Below are 20,902 nucleotides of genomic sequence, written 5' to 3'. Positions count from 1 at the left end.
AAATATTAAAAATACATGTAATTATTTAAAATTATTCACATACTCTTAAAAGGTTCTATATACACTTAAACATACAGTCTGAAAAAATATTATTGCACACACAAACACACGCAGGCTTTGTTTAAGACACATGCATAGACATATGCTTATAAACAACACAGAAGAACAAACAAAAGAAAACTACAGGGAAAGGTTTCTTGGTCTAATTGTGGAAAACTGACTGGAAGCAGCATCTGATTATCAGCAGTTCTAACTTAACAAGAATTGGATCACAGAATTAATTGTGATGAATGCTATTATTATTTTTCCATGGTCATTTATGAAGAAACACATTAGATGATTTTTTTTCCCCCTGGATGCTTTGTAAACTATAATCCAAAACACACACACACAGGTACACAGACACACACTCCTAACTCTTTTGATTTGTTGAGCAGAGTATTACATTCTGACTTCCTTCAAATCATAGCAAGCTCTGGTTGGCAAATTCTAACAGAACTCAGTCAAGGTGAAAGCCAGCCAGCCTTTGCTGGCAACAATGTATTCATGCAGCATATGATGTCTTTCTGTTCAGGCTGCTTCTTGCTCTTGTCTCAGAATAAGAGAGGAGCGCTGCTTTCCTAGGGTGTGCTATTTGAGAAAGAAAGTAACCTAACACTAACTGCAGGCGGGGTCGGAGTGATGTAACAGGAAGCTCTGATGTTTCCCTTCTACTGCTGATCTCTTACAATCTGACAACAGTTCCAATCTACTGAGAACAAACCCTCTCTCCCCAGCACAGTGTCACCTCCTGCTTTAGGATCACCAAGCTCTGCTAACTGGATCTCACTCTGCCTGCAGGATCACATTGCAAGGCTTTTACTCTTCCCCACCTTGTCTGGGGGGGAATCTCTTCCACGGAATCTCAGAAAATCAAATTCCATCCTAAGAAAATTTCACCAAGAATTCCTTTAGGAGCTGTGCTGGGTAAGTGCATTATTCAATTTGGGTATATTTATTTCAGGGAGCATTCTCATGTAGATTAACAATGTTTCTGCTATTCAATTTACTTAGTAACATTGCATTAGTGACATAGTGTTGAAACGTATTCTCATTTATTTCACATGTCAGGGGACTGTACAGTGTATTAGCTCAAAATGCACATTAAATCTATTAGTACTAAAAAAAAAGTTACTACTAGATACCGTTATTCACAATGGTAGTCTAGAAAATAGATTTCAGAAGTAATAAAAATCGAAATGGATTAAAGCGCATACTTCTGAGCAAATATCTTAATCAGGGAACAATGTTTTTTTTGTTTTTTGGTTTTTTTTTTAGCCTTATTATTAAAGTTTATTAAAGCTAAGCTTTAATCTTAACACCTGGGAAGCCTTGTAGTAGGTCCGCCCGACACCAGGGAAGGCTCTTTAAACTTTCCACAGAATCGCTATTCTAAAAAAGGGATGAAAGAATATCTACTTTTTGAGTCTCAGAGTCTCACTCTGTGGTTGAACACAATAGTTAGAAGGAAAGTAATAGCTTTGGATTCATTATTTTTGCCTTCTATTTGTCTTTCACCTCTATATACACATACATCTCTATTGAACTAATGGAATTTTCATTATTCATTGTTGCCAGATGAGTTTAAAACTCTCTTTTGATAACCCTGAACTGTTTTCACTATGTTGAATGATGGAGTGAACTTCAAAGAAAAACTTACAGCTAGGGTTGAGAAAACGTAGAGATTGTTATATTAATTCTTAATTTCAAAACTTTAGCTAATAGCATATGTTAGTTTAACTTGTCTAGAATCCCTCTGCCAGCTTTCGGGGGAGGGTGTGATAGATATCTGTGGCCAGAGAAACATAACAGGGGTTCCTGAAGAAGTATATCGGATCATTAAGCTGGAAACTAAAGTATGTATTTAAAAAAGAGGAAGAATTTCCAGGATATAACTTACTGAAATGTTGAGATGAAACATCTGCTAACGATCCTTCCAACAGTACAGACTGTCCTAGACAATTTAAGAAAGTTGTGTCTATTTAATAAACTGTGGATATAAAGATCACAGATTTCTTGCTAAGGAAATTCAATGTCAGATTTGGATTCAAATTATGTTGATTGACACAATGTCTAAATAATATATTTTCTTACCTAAGTGAAATTATATGAACTGTGCAGGACTTCCTTCAATGGGAGCATCCTGTACTTAGTCACCCATAATCTGGCATATTAATAGTTGTCTGGTTACTCATCCTGAATAACTCCTTGGTAATTCTCTACTGGGGATTCAATATAATGGAAACTTAAAATAATACTTAGATTTGTGACTCTTTAAAAATATTGTATTCGATATCCTATCCCCTTGCAAGCTTTAATTATACTGAGTTCCCTGACACATTTGTGGAAATAGGAAAAGGACTATAAAATGTGACTTTGTAAATAGCCATTAGATAATTGGGAGAGGAAATGGAAAGAACATATTTAGACACTTAACCCAATGTCATGGAATAGAATAAAAATAATTTTATTTTTAATTTAGATTCATTTTGTTAGAAAGATATATCAAGTTAATATATTTTTATAATGAAGAACCCCCCAGATTTATCAAATTTTTATTTAATTGCTAGCCAAAAACCCCATAATTTTCTTGCATAATTTAATTAGCTATTCATAACTATACCAATAGTATGGCTTATAATCTTGATTTTCAACTAATACTGTTGAAAAATACTAGGCAATGAACTCTGAGGGTGATTAGGCAAAAGTCCATTATTTGAGTAAATCACTAGAAGTTTAAATTAAAATTTTATATTATTATATTCTAAAATTAGGTTCATTTAATAATAGAATGTCAGAGTGCCTATGAATGCTTTCAGTCATTAAGAAATAAATTTACTTTCTAGATGATATTTCCATGTAGCATCATAAAACAAATGCATTGAGTCAGCGGCCAGTTCTAAATATGAAAACCAAAACATAGAATTGAAAAATTACACAAATAAGGTGAGCTGAAATATGTTTTACCTGACAAGTTCAATTGTGTAAAAGAAATATTGTTACAAGCTCTCCTTTTTTTCCTATTGTATCTTAGCACATACAAAAATATTATTTTATAAGTTAAAATGTTTATTTTAGAATATATATTCACCCATTTTTAAAATATAAGAATAAAAGAAATTAGAACTTTGTAATTTTTTGAATTATTTTAAATTAATAATCAAGATATATGTACTTCACTCACCTGTGACTTATGATGAGATTTAAATGAAGTCAACATCCCAGAATATTTATGAAAACCTTTACATTCACCTGTATATATTGCACTATTCTTTTCACGAGTAACAGCAATTCATTTAAGTATAAATGTCAAAATAATATTAGAAAAAAATAATTTTTATATGCTTTATTTTCAAGTGGAAAAATTCTTTGATAAAGATGTAAAAAACAACTGAACCTCAGAAAATAGTATTGTCATATATCTCTAATTGATATTATATGTGGAACCATTACAACAATATGTTGCTATCAATTTTTATCTACATCATTAAAATTTGATAATAATTTAGTTTGTAATATTGTCTTAGACATTTATAGGAATATTAACAAAATAATTTTCAAGGGATCAAAATATGTATTCACTAAACAAAACTTTTATCATACTGTATATGGAAGCTTGAATGCAGCTTGAAAATTATTCTATTTTTAGAAACATAAGGATTATGGTGTCAACTTTTCAGGAAACAAAGATGTTCAAAAGAGCATGTCTTTAGCTTTATTCCTTATCTTATCTTTGTTAAGGATTCTGAAAGGTTTTTAAACCATAAATACAAGCTGTGTCATCGCAATGGTGTTCATGAAAGACACTTTTAGAGAACCAAGTTTGTAGCACCTCTCAGTTCTTGATTCAATCAGGATTCCAGAGACTACATTTAAATGGACAATGAGTACATAGCTATTTAAAACATTACTTGGAATCTGGGTCTGGGTGACTGCAAAGGCTATTTTCTCAGGAAATCTCTCCTTTTCTCTAAATATACTTGTATCACACCGCACCATTAATTTATTTAGCAAAATTCTCTTTTAATACCTGAAAATGTTCTGATGTAATTAGGTGGAAAAAAAGTCACAGTTTACCAGAAATGTAAGATCAGATCTGCATACTAATCAGATATATCAGTCATATACTCACTTATTCACAGAAAAAACCATTCTTGCCCAAATTCTGCATCAATAGCAATTATACAACTTACAGTATCTGGATAGTTTTTACACCTTAATTTTAGTTCACCTACCTATATGATGGTACATTACTTTGAAGATATGCGGTCTTAATTATTGTAAAAGTGAATGAATAATTGATAGAATACATTTAATAGTGGAATTTGGAATATAAATATTGAACTCTTAGAAAAGTTAGACTTAGAAAAAAGAAATTATGGAATATATGATATTTAAATCAATAAAATCCATTTAAATAACAAGAAATATATTTTTACACATTCTATTGTAATTTAGATTTAAATGGAAGAGTCCTTAATAAAGCCAGGTTATTATTTATTCATGTTGAATCTAATTAGGATCATAATAGTGTTCATTAAATCGAATTAGATCAGCTAATCTCTAAATTTTCCCATATCTGAGTAATCTTAAAATCAAATTTCTTTCTTATCTAATGAACTATTTTACAAAAAAGAAGTATATTTGATTAATGTTTAAAAATACAATAAAAAGCTCCCTAAAATTAAAAAATATATATATAATAAAATCACTTGCTCTGAATTGAGTTAAGGTCTATGTTCATTAGTTTATTAGTATTATTATCAGTGGATAAATTGCAAATATTTTTCTAAAACGCATTTCTTCCAAAATTTTTTCTTAAATTAATATGTTTACTTAAAAGAGAAAGTATTATTTAAAAAAGCTAACACATCAAAACGTTATCATTTGCATAAATGGCCAAATAATGTATTTATTTTCATGATCTCAAAAAAGGTTTATCCTTTTTTTCTTTTTAATTTTATTCCATACATTAATGTATGATATCACTTCGATCTTATTATCAATTTAAAAGACAAAACACCTAACCTAATTCAGCCCATCACAACCAAACCAAATAACCTCTATGGTGCTGAGGCTATTGGTCTATATTTTATTAAAGTCGTTAGACAGACCCAAATTCCCAGAGGAATTTTATTCCCCTTAACAAAGAACATTTTCTTTTTTTAATGAAAAACATGTTAAGATGATATCAACTTTTGCATAAATCTTAGTCATTCTCATTCAGGTTTAGGTTAACTTGAGTTTACTGGTGTTTCCCCATAAAATCATAGTGAATCCTTAGTATGTATCATGTGATATATTAAATGGCAATATATATCTAAATAGCTACTATATTTAACAGTTCTCCTTATAGCTTAGTCACATATTAATGAGCACAACATGCTTGGTTTTATCAATTAAATCTATGTTAAATTTGTCATATATCAAAACACTGATTTCATAAATTTTTATGAATGAGTGTTAATTTGAATCCATGTTCATTAATGAACCTGAGACCTATTATGCAAATATGTTGCACACAAACCTCAATTTTGCCTCCCTCTAAGGATAATTTGAAGGGGAAAATGGAACTTTGGTGAGCACTAGAGGAGAATAAATAACATTTTAACAGAAAATGAGGGAGGAGGACTAAAACTCTGGGAAAATGATGCCTTCACTACAAAAGTGTGATTTTTTTTTTTTGATCAATTCTGTAGTTATATTTAGATGTGAGGCAAATTAGGAGGCTTGTTTTTACTTGGTTAATGACAACTTAAAATTAGACTAACATAATGTTACTTATCAATCTGCAGATGTCTTTAAATATTCACTCAATGAAATTTTTCAGTTTGTTTTAAATCTTTTTAAAAAAACATATCAATACACTCTATTAGCTAAGGACAAAAATATCAAGCATTTGTATCTTAGAAATTTAGGCATAACTGTTGTTTGAAGCAATTGCCTAGAATGGATTACATCTTAGACAACAAGTATGTTATATACAAACCAAAACCAAACCTGTTGCTGTCGAGTTGATTCCAACTCACAGCGACTGTATGGGACATAGTAGAACTGCTCCACAGGGTTTCCAAGGAGCAGCTGGTGGATTCGAACTGCCAACTTTTGGTTAGCAGCTGTAGCTCTTAACCACTGCGAGATCAGGGCTCCGTGGTATATATAGTGCAGGGTTTTTAAGAACTCTGAAGGCCATTGCTACATTTTGAATGTGTTGAACGCAATTATCTTTAAATTCTCCGTTACCTAACTAATGTTCCTTGGAACGTGTCAAGTTTATTTGGGCAACAACAAAAGCTTTACCCATTGTTCTTTGACATTATGAGATGAAGAAAACTTGGATACATATGTCTTAACATCCGTGATGAACAAATAACTAAGACTCCTCTTTCTTTAGGTAAAATAGGAGAGTCCGCCTTTCAGCATGAGACATTACACACTGCACTAATACGAAACAACTCCTTATAAAAGGGTGGCTTGTTGCTGCTGAGGTTATTTAGCTCATTTTTGAGGGTTTGCCATGTGTCATATACTTAGTAATTCCTCATGAATTAACTCATTTAATTTTCCCAACAGCCCTAGGAAATATTATCATCCTCATTTGCTGATAATAAACTGCAAAACTGAGACACAGAGCTCCTAAGTAATTTGCCTAAAGTCACTTAGCTACTAAGTGGCAGAGTCAGGACTTGAATCCTGGACATCTGCCTCCAAAGCTCATGATCTGAACAACTCTGCTTTCCTTTCTAACTGGCAACTAGTGTCAAACTTGTCAGAACCTTAGGTTAAAGGGAACAATATGCCATCCTATTGAAACAACAATAAAGAATCTTAGTTTACGGGTTAATTTGTGAATTTATGTGCTCAGCAAGATTTTTTTTTTTTAATCGTATCTTCTGTTCCTCACTTCTTTCCTATCAATTGGGAAAAAATGGATTATTTAAAGTAGCTGACGTAGCACAGTTGCAATATGAGTTACATTACAGAAGTGCAGTTTCGTGGACTTTGGAATCAGATTGCCCACATATGAACCCCAGATTCACCACCTGTTTCCCCTTTCTCAACTTTAAAATGGAGGTGGTGTTTATACTGTTTTGTAGGATTTCGTGAGGAAGAGATAAAATAACCCATGGGAAGTATATTGACACATAGTAGGTGTTGAACAAATTTTAATGAGTACCATGTCTTTTGTAAACAGAACCAAAGAGATAATTGTTTCTGTGAAAAAGTTCATCTCAAACAACCAACATACAACAGGTTATTGTAATACAACCTGTTCATGAAAGAGGGAAAATGAGCTTGTGTGGTTGGTAACAACAGTTTTCAGAGTAATCACACTTTTGCTATCATTTAATACATGTGAGAACCTCATAAAACCAATATCATTAATCACCATTTCTATAGAACTTGAACACTTAGAAAATGTCTTCAAATTAACAATTTTAAAAGATATATTAAATGGAAATTATTATTTTTCTTTCTTTTACACATAAATTTCAATGAAGTGCATGGTCTGCCCAAAAGTCACATACTCATCATTGGCAAAGCTATGCCTTTAACCTAGTTCTGCTATGGCTCTAAATCCTAAATATTGTGTGTCACACTACTGCTTATTAACCCTATTACTGACACTGCACAAATTCGAATAATGGTAAAAATTCACCGAATTTAAAATTGAACCCCTCTAAAACAAAATAAGGAAACCCTGGTGGCGTAGTGGTTAGGTGCTACAGCTGCTAACCAAAGGGTCAGCAGTTTGAATCTGCCAGGCGCTCGTTGGAAACTCTATGGGCAGTTCTTCTCCGTCCTATAGGGTCGCTATGAGTCGGAAACGACTCGACAGCAGTGGGTTTGGTTTTCTGGGGCAACACAAAATAAAAAATGTAAAACTAATTAAGTTATTTATATGAATTTGGTAGATAATATAGTCTATCAGAGATAAATTTGGGTGTCTGTTGAGATGTGTTGAGTTTTGACCACTACAACAGCTGTACAAGCTCATAATTAAAAGAACATTAAGATCAACTGAAACTCAATTTGTAGGTGTCCAAGTCTTTGTGGTTATTTTGTTCCTAAATATGTCTTTCTTACTGAAACTTCTTACCACTGCCTAATGGTAGAAACCTGTATTCTCTTAAGTATTATATTTCAAAATACAAAGAAAGAGTACCTGTGCAATTGGATAGTATAAACACATTCAGTTTTCATGTTTAAGATAATTTATTCTAATTTATTTGTTTATAATACTTTATGAATTATGACCCACATTGAGAATGCCATAGAAACTATGAACCCTTTCTCCTTAAAAAAACAAACCAGCAAATGCATCTAAATATGTATGGAGTTACAGTTTGCCTGTAGTTTCAGGGAATTCATGGGATATCGCCTTTCTAACGCATGCATTAAGAATTCTTGGACTCTCAGTTTAAGAACCTATGTTCTAATTAATACAAATGACAAACATTCTTTAGATTGAGATAAACTATATGTATATATTTCTTAGCCACTTCAGATACTTTTTATAAAGACTCAGGAGCAGCACTCTAAAAACAGATGTGGATATCAGAAACAAAATGGTCTGCAAGATTATTTTAATCTAGCAGAGAGCATAAAAGCTGGCCTCTAGGAAAGAAAAACTACATAGTAGGTACAATCTTAAATTGGTTTTTTCCCATTTCCCATTCTGAACTTCTCTCCTTCCACTCAGTTTCTCACCTACACCTGCCTAATGCTCACCTTCCTCCATTAGCTACATTCTGACCTCATGTGGTTGAGAGTAGCATGTTTTTCTCTACAACATCCACATAGAACTTCTAGAATGCTCTTCCTTTGACCAAATTAAAATCTGTTATCATCGTATTGTATTTTATTTTGGAAGAAGCATTCTGATTTCTATTCACACCAGAGTATAATCCTGTCAGAGAACAGTTATAGTTTAAGTTCTGACAATTTAATGTTTGCTATAAGAGGATGCTATTATTAAATGTAGCATTGTGAGGATGGCACAGGGCTGGGCAGTTTTTTGTCCTGTTGTACATAGTGTAGCTATGAGTCAGAAACGACTCGACGCCATCTAGCAACATGATTAAACAGCATGATCTTCAGGTTAACAAACACTTCTGATGTGCCAGGCACTATTGTAGGTGGTCCCTGCTCTGGACAACATCACCTCCACCTCAATGCAATATGAAGGCAACGCAGATCAAAGTATGAACTTTGAATCCACATTGCTGGCTGCCATGGTATCAGAACTCAATGTCTTAACTAGGGTGCTTCCCAAAGTGGCAAAAACATCAGGTATTTTCTGTTTACATGTATTGTATTTGGGAAAACCATGGGTTATAGAAGAAATACACACACACATATAAACCTGAAATAAAGAACAGTCTAATAGATTCTACTTAGCTCACAATTTTATGTGTCTTGGTTAAGATATTCTGAAATAGCTTTTTTTTGATTGCTTCTAATATAACTTTTGGCTTTTCATACTTTAAAAGAAAGGATTTCCTTGCATTTTATTCCATTGTAAATGTCATGATTGTTATCAGAAATTGTTAATTTTTAGGATAAAAAGAACATGGTTAAATAAAATGATATCCTTAAGAATAAAGCTTTGAAGTGTTTGGTTTCATTAATTTTAACAGAAAGAACTTTCAAATGAGATATGAGTAAATACTAAGTTCTAGAAAAAATGACAGTGGTGAAATTCATAAAGTGATTTTCCTAAATGTTTAATTTTTTAATTAATTGAATTCCTCACAGTAGTCAATATCCTTAATTATTCACCTTCCAAGGAAGCTTTCACATACTACATTCCATGTTATCACTTCTAAAATTGTTAGAAAAGACTTAATAATGCCTTTCAATCCAAAAAAATAATATATATCCATGTTTAATATACCAGATTTCAGCCTACTTCCTTCAAAATAAATATACCTAAGTAAAAAGAAGTTTACCTTTGAGTCATGATATAACTCATGCATCCTTAAGAAAATCCATATATAGCGTTCCATTAGACATGGTAATTTTTAAGATTAACACTGAAAACTAGACTTGTTCAAAGAGTCAGCTGTCACAAGGTCTCAACTGCAGCCACTGAGGTACCATAAAAGGCTACATGTTCAAAACGAGTTTTATAACATGCAGCTTCTGAAGCTAGAGGTCTAAATAAGTGACATAAATCTAGTTAATGGGTTCCTAACTTAGAATTAGGAGGCTCCAGCTCACTGTGTCTTCAGAGGGTTTCATTAATTTTTTTTTTTTTTGACATAGGTCTTGAATTGGCATGTGATTTAAAAAAAAAGGATAGAGTTTTACACTTAGGCAACACTTTGCTCTTAATTACCCAAAATAGCTTAGACCTCAAACATGGGCCAACATCCTGGTCTATATTTGCCTTCCAGAAATAATTACATAATGTTGTAATCATGGAAGGGAAACAGTCTGTGAGTACAATATATAAACTTTTTCTTCTAGAACTCTATCCCAGGATAGAGTTCCAATTTGAATAACTCATTTGACTGAAATTGAGTTTGTAACAAGCAGTAAAGAACATTGTGCATTATATTACTTTGTTCAAATAAAATTATAATGAAAATCAATGAGGGGGCACCCATTTTCAATGAATTAACAGAAAATTTCTAGTTTATGTTGTCTTCTCTATTGTTCACATATGAATCACTACAGCAACTGAATAAGAAAAATACTAATTTCCCTTAACTGTGGCTGCATGTGGCTCTAACTTCCTGGATTCTAGATTTTAGCGTCATTTCTTTTTGTTGAGTCCTTCCCCCCAGACAAGTTTACTCCTTGCTAGTGCTTCTGAGATCAACTGACAACAAATTTAAAGGAGATGAAAAATGTACTGTTCTGCATTTCAACAGCTGGGGAGACCCCAATCCAGAACAATACAGATGTTTGAGTTTACTGTGGATCTTCTCGATACTGAGTGACAAGGTTTTATCATTGGTGTCTGTCCACGTTATTTTGCTAATGATAATTTCCCTATAGATCAGTTTTCTATTAATCTCACTTACAACCAATCAGTTTGCAGTTCAAGGAAATACTTTTAAAAGCAAAGAAATGTAAAAGCAAAATCTAAAAGAGAGTTAAAAGCTATTGTGGGTTATTTTTAGTAAAGGTGGGATGCTCCTCTTCCAGATATTTTTGGGCCCAACTTTGTCTTCTCCCTACAGTCTTGGCTCTCCTGTAAACTTTTCTATGGAACCTATCCCAACCACCATTTAAGACTACAACCTATACCTACACCACCACAGCTCTCTTGACTCTTGCCAACTTTCATCTGTTGTAGCTTGTTCTAGCTTTTTCCTATAATGCTAGTCACTTGCAACAAACCACCTACTATAATTTACATATTACTATGTTGTTTATTTTCTGACATCCCACTAACATGTAAGTTCCACAAGTGCAAGGATTTCTTCCCCCCACCCCCAACATATCCTGAGCACCTAGAAAAATGCATACACATAAAAAAAAAAAAAACATAGTAGGTAATTAAACACTGCTTAACAAATAATTAAATGATAATTTTCCTTTACACCAATCTCCAGTTCACAGGTAACTGAATATTGACTTTATGTGATTTTTATATCCAGCCTAGAATAGATGCTGGAGCTGAAATTTTGAAGGTGTTAAAATCAATATACATTGCCAAAGAGAAAATATTCAGATACTAATTACCATTTTATTATTCTTAGGCCAATGTAATATTTATTCTTTCACTGTCTTTGTAAAGGAAAACAAATTACTATAGATGCTTTATGCAATGTGCTTAGCCTTCAGGTTTCACTGAATTCCAAGGAGTGGCCTTTCAAACTAGGGTAAATGAAGAAGGTTACTCAGAATTTTAACACACAATGATGAAGCCTTTCCCCAAATGGCCAAACAATGTCTGGAATTGGCAGCAATTTCTTGTTGAAACTGGCAGACTTGCCAACGCTTGCCTCCCAACAAAAGCCTTAATCCATCACTTATTGCCTTTCTGGACAGTAGCTCTAAGGAGTCCATAGAAGGGAGAAGAAAAAAAAAATCTTAGCAGAGAAATGGGAAAAAAAAAAAATCATTTTTTGAAAAATGCATTAAGGCACAATGTTTTGTTGTTGTTAGGTGCCATAGAGTCATTTCAGACTCACAGTGACCCCATGCACAACAGAACTAAACACTGCCCAGTCCTGTACCATCCTCACATTTGTTGCTATGCTTGAACCCACTATTGCAGCCAGTGTGTCAATCCATCTCATTGAGGGTCCTCCTCTTTTTCTCTGTTCATATACTTTACCAAGAATGGTCCCTCATGATAACATGCCCAAAGTACATCAAACAAAGTCTCACCATGCTTACTTCTAAGGAGCATTCTGGCTGTACTTTTTCCACAACAGATTTGTTCATTCTTCTGGCAGTGCACGGTATATTCAGTATTCTTTGCCAACACCATAATTCAAATGCATCAATTCTTCTTCAGCCTTCTTCATACATTGTCAAGCTTTCACATGCATACAAGACAATTGAAAACACCATGGTTTGTGTCAGGTGTACCTTAGTCCTCAAAGTGACATCTTTGTAGCAGATTGCCCAATGCAATACATTGTTTGATTTCTTGACTGCTGTTTTCATGGGTGTTGATTGCGGATCGAAGTAAAATGAAATCTTTGACAACTTCAATCTTTTCTCTGTTTATCATGATGTTGTTTATTGGTACAGTTGTGAGGATCTTTGTCTTCTTTACGTTGAGGTATAATCCAGACTGAAGACTGTGGTCTTTGATCCTCTGCAGAAAGTGGTTCAAGTCCTCTTCCCTTACAGCAAACAAGGTTGGGTCATCTGCTTATCGCAGGTTGTTAATGAGTCTTCCTCTAATCCTGACGCCATGTTCTTCTTCACAGAGTCCAGCTTCTCGGATTACTTGTTCAGCATACAGATTGAATAAGTATGGTGAAAGGATATAACCCTAACACACACCTTTCCTGATTTTAAACCACCTAGTATCCCCTTGTTCTGTGCAAATGACTGCCTCTGGAGCTATGTACAGGTCTCAAATGAACACTATTAAGTGTTCTGGAATTCCCATTCTTTGTAATGTTATCCATAATTTGTTATGCTCCACACAATAAATGTCTTTGCGTAGTCAATAAAACAGGTAAATATCTTTCTGGGATTCTCTGCTTTCAGCCAAGATCGGTCTAACGTTAGCAATGATTTCCCTCATTCCAGGTACTCTTTTGAATCCTGCTTAAATTTCTCACAGTTTCCAGCTGATACACTGATGCAACCATTTTCAAAATATCTTCAGCTAAATTTTACTTGCATGTGATATTAATGATATTGTTTGATAATTTCCAGCATTCTGTTGGATCGCATTTCTTTAGAATGGGCATAAATATGAACTTCTTTCCATCAGTTGGCCAGGTAGCTATCTTTCAAATTTCTTGGCATAGACAAATGAGCACTTCTCCCTCTTTTTAAATGTAAATTTTAATTGTAAATGAAATTATTTCATTGTAAATTCTGTTTAATTTGCAAAAAAAAAAAAAAGATACCTCTGTTTTATAAGAAATGAGATACATAGTTAAAATTTATCAAGTTTTTAAGTGTTGATTTACAAACATTTAAAGATCATTCTAAAAAGAATGTCAACTGTCAATGGCCTTTCATCAGTGTATAGTTTGGGTCGTTTTCTAAACTTAGAGTCAAAGGACTATTTATAAATTTAAACATATATTTGGATTAAGGAAACCCTGGTGGCATAGCAGTTGAGTGTTATGGCTGCTGACCAAAAGGTCAGCAGTTCAAATCCACTAGGCCCTCCTTGGAAACCCTATGGGGCAGTTCTATTCTGTACTACAAGGTCGCTCTGAGTCAGAATTGACTCAAAGGCAATGGGTTTTATTTGGGTTAAGTAAAATTGTGATTTGTTTCAGAGCCTCATGGTGGGTCTTCTTGAAATTTATGTTCTTTATTGACACAACTCACAGTCATAACAACACAACTTTTTCTTTTCTAATTTAGATTCTCCATGTGTTTGAGACTCATATAGGTGACATTATTATCTTCTTTTAAAACAGAATGCCTATCATTCATTCACCTAGAAACAAACATTACCATTGAGTTTCACCTCCCCCCATCTTAGATATGTATCTCATTCAGGAAAATGATAATAATTTTCCCTAGAGGGAAACATTGATTTTCAAAAGATGTTCACAGTATTCAGAGAAAAAAACATATATATAATGTGTCAAAGGTAATTTTCGTGGTAATTCAGCATATTCTCTAATAATAGAACTGACTAGGTTTTAAATCACAAGCAACAAACTAGTTTGGATTAAACAACTCCCTCGTCTATATTGCTCAAAACATAAAAATATTTGCCAAATGGCTTCTTCTTACCACCATCCTTTTCGCTCTTTAACTCTTCTTCTCCAATTTTCTGACTTTATTTGATGTGGCCATTTTTGAATGTTGAACTTATGATAAAGTTTTTATTAGAAAACATAAGCAATAGTAAAATTCTTAACAAAAACTATATTTGGTTTAGTAGTTCATCTACATTCAAATTATTTCTGGCATGTTTATATGTGTAGCAAGACAACCCAATAATCTACAAATAGTTTCTTTGTCCCAAATACATTATAATAATAATAATTGGCAAAGTACAGGGTCAGCGGAAAAGAGGAAGACCCTCAGTGAGGTGGATTGACACAGTGGCTGCAACAACGAGCTCAAGCGTAACAATGATTGTAAGGATGGCTCACGACCGGGCAGTGTTTTGTTCTGTTGTACATAGGGTCGCTATGAGTTGGAACCGATTCGATGGTGCCTAACAACAACAATAATAAAATAAACCTGGAACTAAGGCTAATTTTAAATAGAGAAAAGAAAGACAATTTTTAAATTGCATGGGCTTGATGAAATGGTGGAAAAGCACTTAAAAATAAACTTAATATAAATAAATTTCTCAATAAGAATTTTCAATTTAAAATCTAAGTGAAAATATGACTGATTTTGAACAATGAGCAGAGTTCCTTTATACTTTCTCAGGCTAGTTTTATTTGCATCAGTCCGAATAAAGACAAATGGGTACCCCTTATATTCCTGTTCAGAAAAAGGCAGTGCCAAAATACTTGCCCACTTTCATCAGGATTCAGCAGAGGTACCAAATATTCTTCAGGGACTTTTCCAATAGAATCTTACTTGTAGGGTGAGGAAAGCCTAAAGTCTGAATAATTGCCTTATAATGAATTACATGTAAAAAATTTGCTATACATCTAAATGGTTTTGCTAATTATTACAATTTGTTCTCCACTGCATAGTGGATTTTAGCATATAGCATAAAATTCATACCTATTTTAGTAGTCCTCAAGCTTTTATATAGCCTGCATCACCTTGATTTTGTTAAGTATCTCTATTCCAGGACATTGAGAGTAATGCCAGAGACATAATTAGCTAGCCTATAGCATGAAATATGACCTTAAATCCATTTTTCAATTGATGATATGGACTAGAGATAAATGTTATTAAAATTCTCTGATAAGTCCTTTTTAAACTAATTCCTATTGCTAACTATGTCCTCACCTCAGGTGTTTCTAAAGGAGTGAATGTGCAGCCCATATTAACATGTATAACATTTTTTAGTTGTACATGTTATTAAATGTATAATTTAAAAATTTTACAGACCCTAAGCTTTGCTCTCCTGGAGTAAATCCAGATCACCACCACATCTTTTCCAGGTCTGGTAACAGTGTCATTGGCAGGTGGCAAGGTGAAAGGTTTGGAGATTAACCTAGATGTTGATGAAACTAGAAACAAAATGAACAAGAGTAGAAAGTGAAGGGCTAAACAAGAGAACATAGAAGATTCAGAAAACTTCCCACTGTTAGAATATACATATATAACAATATAATCAACTGAGTAATCATTGCTTACTGAGTAAAAAGACTGGTTTAAAGCCAGAGTGTGGGATAAAATCTGAAAGTTAAAGAAGCCCACAAAAGAAAAGGGAATTGCACAAAATAAAGAAGAGGAAAAGGCAAGATAAAAGGAGAGGTTCTAGAAGGAGATAGAATAATTCAGTAAGACATATTATTTTAGCCAAGAAGCTTAGTAAATGAAAATACAGCCCTGTGTCACATCAATTAAGATGGAAAGATGTTTTGGTACAAAGTCATGGACAAAAAGTTAGTGTGCAAATACCTCCCACCTACTTGGTTTAAAATTTAGGATGGGAAAACTTGATCTGTTTTTTGTCTAGGGAATGGAGTAGTGTATTGAGCCTGGGGTTCTTCTGTCTGATAAGAGCTTAGAAGTGTTTATGAAGAAGTTATGAAAAGTAAACACCACCCCCTGCATGATAATCACTGCCTTCATGCTCTAAAACTTGGCCCCAATTGGTCAAGACAAAGACTCTATTTTTAAGTGGAAAGTTCATAGATACTGACCTATTGGCAAGTCTCTGTCTCTCTAGGAAAGTTTCTCAAAAAAAGCCGAGAAATTGGACTACATTAATCATACCACTTTTAAAAGATCTTTTGCAGCAGATTTGCCCAATGCAATATATCGTTTGATTTCTTGACTGCTGCTTCCATGGGCATTGATTGTGGATCCAAGTAAAACGAAATCCTTGACAACTTCAATCTTGTCTCCATTTATGATAATGTTTCTTATTCGTCCAGCTGTAAGGATTTTTGTTTTCTTTATGTTGAGGTGTAATCCATACTGAAGGCTATAGTGTTTGATCATCAGTAAGTGCTTCAAGTCCTCTTCCCTTTCAGTAAGCAAGGTGTTGTTATCTGCATATTGCAGGTTGTTAATGAGTTTTCCTTCAATCCTGATGCCACAGTCTTCCTATAAACCAGTTTCTTGGATTATTTGCTCAGCATACAGATTTTGTAAGTATGGATACAACCCTGATGCACACCTTTCCTGATTTTAAACTATGCAGTATTCCTTCTTCTATTCGAACAAATGCCTCTTGGTTAGGTACAGGTTCCGCATAAGCACAATTAAGGGTTCTGGAATTTCCTATCTTCTCAAAGTCATTTTGAGGATTAGGGTGCACTGACCCAAGCCATCGTACTTTTGTGTGCATGCAAAAACTGGACAATGAATAAGGCAGGCAGAAGAAAAATTGATGCATTTAAATCACGCTGTTGGAGAACAATATTTAATATAACACTGGTCTGCCAGAAGAATGAACAAATCTGTCTTGGAAGCAAGGATGGCGAGGTTTCTCTCACTTATTTTTGGACATGTTATCAGGTTGGACCAATCATAGCTCAGATACATCAACAATTGTGAGGATGGTGCAGGACTGGGCAAAGTTTCATTCTGTTATACATAAAGTCACTATGAGTAGGAACAGATTCAAGGACACTTAACAACAACAACAGAAGTCATAACCCATTTAAAGCACAAAGGCTGTTTCACAAAATGCAAATCCTTTGGCTCACTCAAACGTACCAGATCAGTTCTGGGGTGACTTAGCATATGGAGGGAGTTAATACTTGAATGATCTCTGTGTTTCTTGAAAATATTTTGTCTTTACTAAATTGTGAATATTGTTTTTTAAAAAATGTATTATATAATACTATTAGGTTCAAATTTACAATAATTAAATAAAAGAGTGAACACGGCATATATTTAAATCAAATGAACAGACTATCTTTCTAAATAATGAAGCAGTAAGAATAAAATCACACTGAACTACTCATAAATAACAACACATATATATTACTTTCCATTCTAATCCTGGCTTTGAGGATTATTAAACAGTATTTGGTCTTGTAGCACTTCAAAAATGTCAAATTTGTGTTCGCAAATTTTTTATTTCCATTAACTCACATTGTGACTTGAGAAGCTTTTCTTGACCTTACCCTATGGACCGTCAATTTGCTGTTACTCTTAATAATCTCTGATGTTATTGCCAAGGATTTCTACGAAGTCAATGGAGATCTTTATATAAAAATGCAAAAATATCAAGAAAGCTTACTATTAAAATCAATCTCTGCAAATATTTTGTGAATTAAAAATCATTTTTAAATACTCTGTAAAAGTAGGCCTTAGTAAATTATTATTAAACTACTTATAATAAATTATTAAAAATACCATGTTTTCAATAATTTATTACATACTTATACTATATCAATAAATATTTATTACATTACAAATTGTCTAATATATGTTATAATTAGGATCATAATCTCATGTTAAAGAGATGAGTATTTTTACATTAACAGGAATTCTGCACATTTTTAGAATCTAGATTTTTCTACAAGCTATTTTGGAAAACAGCAAAACTTTTTTCAGTCTCAGGCTTTATTGGCATACATACGGAATTCAGAAGGTTCAAAGGTGAAGCTTTGGTATTTTCCCAACTTGTTAGAAAATGCCACTAAAAATAGAGATGACTTTAGAGATCTTTTTGTTTGCTTATTTTGGTTTTTGCATGGTTTTAAAATCTTTATTTTTTCATCCAAGTTGAAAATGTTATGAAAGTATCTCTCCACAGTTTTGGTGATTTTGGAATAAGTAGAAAGCTAAACTGTAAATGCTTACTCCTATCAGGAAATTTCCACCATGCATCTGTCAGGTTGTCATATTGTGAGGGCTTGTGTGTTGCTGTGATCCTGGGGGTTATGCCACTGGTTTCAGATACCAGCAGAGTCACCCATGGAGGACAGGTTTCAGCTGAGTTTCCAGACTAAGACAGACCAGGAAAAAGTACCCAAAGGTCTCCTTCTGAAAAGAATTAGCCAATGAAAACCTTATGAATAGCAAGGGAACACTGTCTGATATAGTGCTGCTGGAAGATGAGCCCTTCAGCTTGGAAGGCACTCAAAATACAACTGGGAAAGAGCTTCCTCCTCAAAGTAGAGTTGACCTTAGTGATATGGATGGAGTCAAGCTTTCAGGACCTTCATTTGCTGATATGGCATGACTCAAAACGAGAAGGAACAGCTGCAAGCATCCATTAATAATTGGAATGTGGAATGTACAAAGTACGAATCTAGCAAAATCGGAAATCATCAAAAATGAAATGGAACACATAAAAATCAATATCCTAGGCATTAATGGGCTGAAATGGACTGGTATTGGTCATTTTGAATCTGACAATCATATGTTCTACTATGCAAGGAATGACAACTTGAAGAGGAATGGTGTTTCCTTCATCATCAAAAAGAACATTTCAAGATCTATTCTGAAGTACAACACTGTCAGTGATAGGATAGTATCCATACGCCTACAAAGAAGACCAGTTAATGTGACTATTTTTCAAATTTACACAACAACCACTAAGGCCAAAGATGAAGAAATTGAAGATTTTACCAAATTTGCACTCTGAAATTGGTCAAACATGCAATCAGAATGCACTGATAATTACTGGTGATTGAGATCCAAGAGTGGGAAATAAAGAAGGAGGCTTGGTAGCTGGAAAAAATGGCCTTGGTGATACAAATGATGCCAGAGATTGCACGATTGAATTTTGCAAGACCAACAACTTCTTCGTTGTAAATACCTTTTTTCACCAACATAAACAGCAACTATACACGTAGACCTTGCCAGATGGAATACCCAGGAATCAAATTGACTACATCTGTGGAAAGAGATGAGGGAAAAGCTCAATATCACCAGACACAACAAGGCCAGGGCCTGACTGCAGATCAGACCATCAATTTCTTATATGCAACTTCAAGTTTCAACTGAAGAAAATTAGAACAAGTCCACAAGAGCCAAAGTACAACCTTGAGTATATTCCACCTGAATTTAGAGACCATCTCAAGAATAGATTTTACACACTGAAAACTAATGGCTGAAGATCAGACAAATTGTGGAATGACATCAAGGACGTCATACGGGAAGAAAGCAAGAGGTCATTAAAAAGACAGGAGAGAAAGAAAAGACCTAAATAGGGGTCAGAAAAGACTCTGAACCTTACTTTTGAATGTCGAGTAGCTAAAGAAAAGGAAAAAAAAAGATGAAGTAAAAGCTGAACAGAAGATTTCAAAGGGTGGGTTGAGAAGACAAAATAAAGTATTATGATGACATGTGCAGAGACCTGGCGATAGAAAACCAAAAGGGAAGAACACGCTCGATATTTCTCAAGCTGAAAGAACTGAACAAAAAATTCAAGCCTCAAGTTGCAATACTGAAGGATACTAGGGGAAAAATATTAACACAGGAAGCATCAAAAGAAGATGGGAGGAAAACATAGAATCACTATACCAAAAAGAATTGGTCAACATTCAACCATTTCAGGAGGTAACATATGATCAGGAACCGACGGTACTGAAGGAAGAAGTCCAAGCTGCACCGAAGGTATTGGCAAAAAACAAGGCTCCAGGAATTGATGGAATACTAATTGAGATGTTTCAACCAATGGGTACAGCACTGGAAGTGCTCACTTGTCTATGCCAAGAAATTCAGAAGACTTGGCCAACTGACTGGAAGACATCCATATTTTTGCCCATTCCAAAGAAAGATGGTCCAACAGAACGTGAAAATTATTGAATGATATCATTAATATCACATGCGAGCAAAATTTTTTCTGAAAATCATCCAAAAGCAGCTGCAGCAGCATATCAACAGGGAAATACCAGAAATTCAAGCCAGATTTAGAAGAGGATATAGATCCAGGGATATCATTGCTGATGTCAGATGGATCCTGGCTGAAAGCAGAGAATGCCAGAAAGATGTTTACGTGTGTTTTATTGATTATGGTAAGGCATTCAACTGTGTGGATCATACTAAATTATGGATAACATGGTGGAGAATGGGAATTCCAGAAGACTTAATTGTGCTCATGAAAAATCTGTACATGAATGGAGAGGCAGTCGTTTGAACAGGATAAGAGGAT

At 33.9% G+C, this 20,902-nt stretch overlaps 1 protein-coding gene across 3 annotated transcripts in view; it reads left to right on the top strand.

Annotated features, from left to right (window-relative positions):
* Positions 1 to 568: 568 nt before the first annotated feature.
* Positions 569 to 20,902, top strand: part of CALCRL (calcitonin receptor like receptor) — a 122,941-nt gene continuing 102,607 nt past the window's right edge. The window contains exons 1-2 of one of the 3 annotated variants that reach the window (XM_049887624.1): positions 569 to 966; positions 16,852 to 16,937. The gene's annotated coding sequence lies outside the window, so the exon portion shown is untranslated. The remainder of the gene's footprint in view (positions 967 to 16,851; positions 16,938 to 20,902) is intronic. The other 2 variants (XM_049887625.1, XM_049887623.1) reach the window with 2 other exon arrangements.

This window comes from Elephas maximus, chromosome 6 (genome assembly GCF_024166365.1).
Source record: "Elephas maximus indicus isolate mEleMax1 chromosome 6, mEleMax1 primary haplotype, whole genome shotgun sequence".
Classification (NCBI taxonomy): domain Eukaryota; kingdom Metazoa; phylum Chordata; class Mammalia; order Proboscidea; family Elephantidae; genus Elephas; species Elephas maximus.
The sequence above is the reverse complement of the archived record's forward strand: the minus strand, read 5'-3'. Positions and strand labels throughout refer to the sequence as shown.